Source organism: Scylla paramamosain, unplaced genomic scaffold, assembly GCF_035594125.1.
Source record: "Scylla paramamosain isolate STU-SP2022 unplaced genomic scaffold, ASM3559412v1 Contig9, whole genome shotgun sequence".
Classification (NCBI taxonomy): Eukaryota; Metazoa; Arthropoda; class Malacostraca; order Decapoda; family Portunidae; genus Scylla; species Scylla paramamosain.
The window spans coordinates 967501-972500 of record NW_026973674.1 but is presented as its reverse complement, the minus strand read 5'-3'; the positions used below and the strand labels follow the sequence as shown (position 1 = coordinate 972500).

At 47.0% G+C, this 5000-nt stretch overlaps 1 protein-coding gene across 3 annotated transcripts in view; it reads left to right on the top strand.

The window, feature by feature from the left end:
* Positions 1-5000, top strand: part of LOC135096954 (peptidyl-prolyl cis-trans isomerase B-like) — a 76597-nt gene that overhangs the window by 64494 nt on the left and 7103 nt on the right. The gene's annotated exons all lie outside the window — the stretch shown is intronic.

Below are 5000 nucleotides of genomic sequence, written 5' to 3'. Positions count from 1 at the left end.
TCAGTTAGAGGAGAGGAGTTGATGAGACGAAAAGCTTTTGATTCCACCCTGTCTAGAACAGCAGTATGAGTGGAACCCCCCCAGACATGTGAAGCATACTCCATACATGGACGGATAAGGCCCTTGTACAGAGTTAGCAGCTGGGGGGGTGAGAAAAACTGGCGGAGACGTCTCAGAACACCTAACTTCATAGAAGCTGTTTTAGCTAGAGATGAGATGTGAAGTTTCCAGTTCAGATTATAAGTAAAGGACAGACCGAGGATGTTCAGTGTAGAAGAGGGGGACAGTTGAGTGTCATTGAAGAAGAGGGGATAGTTGTCTGGAAGATTGTGTCGAGTTGATAGATGGAGGAATTGAGTTTTTGAGGCATTGAACAATACCAAGTTTGCTCTGCCCCAATCAGAAATTTTAGAAAGATCAGAAGTCAGGCGTTCTGTGGCTTCCCTGCGTGATATGTTTACCTCCTGAAGGGTTGGACGTCTATGAAAAGACGTGGAAAAGTGCAGGGTGGTATCATCAGCATAGGAGTGGATAGGACAAGAAGTTTGGTTTAGAAGATCATTAATGAATAATAAGAAGAGAGTGGGTGACAGGACAGAACCCTGAGGAACACCACTGTTAATAGATTTAGGAGAAGAACAGTGACCGTCTACCACAGCAGCAATAGAACGGTCAGAAAGGAAACTTGAGATGAAGTTACAGAGAGAAGGATAGAAACCGTAGGAGGGTAGTTTGGAAATCAAAGCTTTGTGCCAGACTCTATCAAAGGCTTTTGATATGTCCAAGGCAACAGCAAAAGTTTCACCAAAGTCTCTAAAAGAGGATGACCAAGACTCAGTAAGGAAAGCCAGAAGATCACCAGTAGAGCGGCCTTGACGGAACCCATACTGGCGATCAGATAGAAGGTTGTGAAGTGATAGATGTTTAAGAATCTTCCTGTTGAGGATGGATTCAAAAACTTTAGATAAGCAGGAAATTAAAGCAATAGGACGGTAGTTTGAGGGATTAGAGCGGTCACCCTTTTTAGGAACAGGTTGAATGTAGGCAAACTTCCAGCAAGAAGGAAAGGTAGATGTTGACAGACAGAGCTGAAAGAGTTTGACTAGGCAAGGTGCAAGCACGGAGGCACAGTTTCGGAGAACAATAGGAGGGACCCCATCAGGTCCATAAGCCTTCCGAGGGTTTAGGCCAGCGAGGGCATGGAAAACATCATTACGGAGAATTTTAATACGAGGCATGAAGTAGTCAGAGGGTGGAGGAGAGGGAGGAACAAGCCCAGAATCGTCCAAGGTAGAGTTTTTAGCAAAGGTTTGAGCAAAGAGTTCAGCTTTAGAAATAGATGTGATAGCAGTGGTGCCATCTGGTTGAAGTAGAGGAGGGAAAGAAGAAGAAGCAAAGTTATTGGAGATATTTTTGGCTAGATGCCAGAAATCACGAGGGGAGTTAGATCTTGAAAGGTTTTGACATTTTCTGTTAATGAAGGAGTTTTTGGCTAGTTGGAGAACAGACTTGGCATGGTTCCGGGCAGAAATATAAAGTGCATGAGATTCTGGTGAAGGAAGGCTTAAGTACCTTTTGTGGGCCACCTCTCTATCATGTATAGCACGAGAACAAGCTGTGTTAAACCAAGGTTTAGAAGGTTTAGGACGAGAAAAAGAGTGAGGAATGTACGCCTCCATGCCAGACACTATCACCTCTGTTATGCGCTCAGCACACAAAGACGGGTCTCTGACACGGAAGCAGTAGTCATTCCAAGGAAAATCAGCAAAATACCGCCTCAGGTCCCCCCAACTAGCAGAGGCAAAACGCCAGAGGCACCTTCGCTTAGGGGGATCCTGAGGAGGGATTGGAGTGATAGGACAAGATAAAGATATGAGATTGTGATCGGAGGAGCCCAACGGAGAAGAAAGGGTGACAGCATAAGCAGAAGGATTAGAGGTCAGGAAAAGGTCAAGAATGTTGGGCGTATCTCCAAGACGGTCAGGAATACGAGTAGGGTGTTGCACCAATTGCTCTAGGTCATGGAGGATAGCAAAGTTGTAGGCTAGTTCACCAGGATGGTCAGTGAAGGGAGAGGAAAGCCAAAGCTGGTGGTGAACATTGAAGTCTCCAAGAATGGAGATCTCTGCAAAAGGGAAGAGGGTCAGAATGTGCTCCACTTTGGAAGTTAAGTAGTCAAAGAATTTCTTATAGTCAGAGGAGTTAGGAGAGAGGTATACAGCACAGATAAATTTAGTATGAGAATGACTCTGTAGTCGTAGCCAGATGGTGGAAAACTCGGAAGATTCAAGAGCGTGGGCACGAGAGCAGGTTAAGTCATTGCGCACATAAACGCAGCATCCAGCTTTGGATCGAAAATGAGGATAGAGAAAGTAGGAGGGAACAGAAAAGGGGCTACTGTCAGTTGCCTCAGACACCTGAGTTTCAGTGAGGAAAAGAAGATGAGGTTTAGAAGAGGAGAGGTGGTGTTCTACAGATTGAAAATTAGATCTTAGACCGCGAATGTTGCAGAAGTTAATGAAGAAAAAGTTGAGGGGGGTGTCAAGACACTTAGGGTCGTCGACGGAAAGGCAGTCCGACCTGGGGACATTTATGGTCCCCTCCCCAGATGGGGACTCCGAGGCTGGTGTAGGAGTCGCCATGATTTTAAAATTTTTTGAGTGAAGGGTGTGCGTGTTATTAGGTGCTTGTAGTTTTGTGTGGAGGAAGAGAGTTGTCTTTAGAGGGCAGGCTGTGACTGCCCCCTTGTGTTGTGAGACACAAAGGGAAACGTTCAGTGAGGTCACAGCTGGGTTTAATGATAAGTTCACAGCACCCCCTGAACAGTGCTTTAGACCTCACTGGGAGTAATTATCGTTTCGGCAGGTGTCTACTGCCTCCTCCTTGCAGTTTGAGTGACCACTATGTGTATTAAGTACAGAAGTGACTTGTTATACTAGAAGCACCGCAGGATAGCAGAGCTGCGTTAAAAAGACACTTAGTGTTGACAAACTTGTCTTGCAGGAAAGATAAGGAACGGTGCAAACGAAAGCAGATGCTAGATTAGAGGAATGATGGCAGAGGTGAGGCAGCAAGATGGTGAGGAAGACAGCAGAGGAGAATATGACTGGGGCAGGAGGTGGTTAGTTAAAGCAAGCACAGGGCCAGTGTAGTGAAGGCCTCTGCTCTCACCAACACTGTCAGCTAAGGCCACAGAGATCACTGGTCGGGTTTTTTAGTGTTTCTCCTGTCAGTAATGTAAAAGAAAAAAAAATGTTAATCTGTCACTAGAAGCGTCAAAACCTCCTTAGTAGCCCGTCTCACTTGAAGCAGAGCCTTGTGGGTGTAGTGGTGGTGCGGTGCAGAAAGGCTGCACAACACTAGCTTGTGTAGAGGCGAGAGGCGATAGAACGCTTCATTGTGGAGTGCTCTAGATGTGAGCGACACAGAGGCACACTTTTAGAGGGGCAATCATGGGAGCCACAGGTGAACCAGCGTGGTGGTGGCAGACCACACCAGACAAGGGAGGAGGTGCCTACACACAGAGGCACGCTGGCAGTGCTGCCAGTGTGTCGTGGCAAGGAAGAAACAGAATGGATCCTAAAAGAGATGAAAAAGTCCCTTGTGCACGCCTGGGAAGTACGCCTGAGGGAGTTTAGGTGTTAAATTAGAGGAGACATGTTGACTCTGTGCTCTCTAGCGGCTGACCTGCGGAAGACGTCACGAGAACAAGATCAAGATTAAGAACATCGTCATTGTTGCCTTGTTTACCTTTGTCACAGTGGTCCTCCTCCTCCTGTCCGTGTGTCTGTGTGTGTGTGTGTCTTTTGAAGGCACCTCTCAGGCCGCTGCTGTCTCCTCTGCCTGGTGAGTGGGCTCTCTCTCTCTCTCTCTCTCTCTCTCTCTCTCTCTCTCTCTCTCTCTCTCTCTCTCTCTCTCTCTCTCTCTCTCTCTCTCTCTCTCCTTCCTTGGGCTCTTTTCCCATATCTCCTTCTCCTCCTCCTCCTCCTCTTCTTGTTTGTTTCGTCAGTCTTTCCTTGCCATCCAACTCTCTCTCTCTTGTATCCTCCCCACAGTAGCAGAATAGGAGAGCATCTAGCTCTCGTTCCCAGTCAGCTACAGCCCACCCTTGAGAGGAGTTGGACGTATGGTCAGGAGGCAGACACATGGAAGAGACTGGGTGGCAGGGAAGTGAAATGTGTGGGACTGAATGAATGGAAGAATGAGATAGAAAGAAAGAAGACCTTGGAATGGTACAAGGAGAAAGAGGCCCCGAGGTATGAAAGGTGGTATGATGGAAGCCTGGGCGGTGATCTTCTCTTCCGAGCGAGGGCACAGTGTATGGATGTGAATGCAAGGAGTTACAGGTGGTCTGAGTCCCGCAGCAAAGTGTGCCAGATGTGTGACATGGGAGAGGATGAGACGGTGGAACATGTGGTGCTGGAGTGTGTGAAGTATGCCAGAGACAGGAATGAGATGATGCAAGTGATACTGACTGAGTTAGGGCATGATAGGAATGAAAGAGTGGAGAAGACAGGAAAGGAATGGATGGTGTTGTTGCTGGGTTAGCAGCTGGTGGGGGGGGGTTAGCAGCTGGGGGGGGGTGAGAAAAACTGGTGGAGACGTCTCAGAACACCTAACTTCATAGAAGCTGTTTTAGCTAGAGATGAGATGTGAAGTTTCCAGTTTAGATTATAAGTAAAGGACAGACCAAGGATGTTCAGTGTAGAAGAGGGGGACAGTTGAGTGTCATTGAAGAAGAGGGGATAGTTGTCTGGAAGGTTGTGTCGAATTGATAGATGGAGGAATTGAGTTTTTGAGGCATTGAACAATACCAAGTTTGCTCTGCCCCAATCAGAAATTTTAGAAAGATCAGAAGTCAGGCGTTCTGTGGCTTCCCTGCGTGATAAGTTTACCTCCTGAAGGGTTGGACGTCTATGAAAAGACGAGGAAAAGTGCAGGGTGGTATCATCAGCGTAGGAGTGGATAGGACAAGAAGTTTGGTTTAGAAGATCAATAAT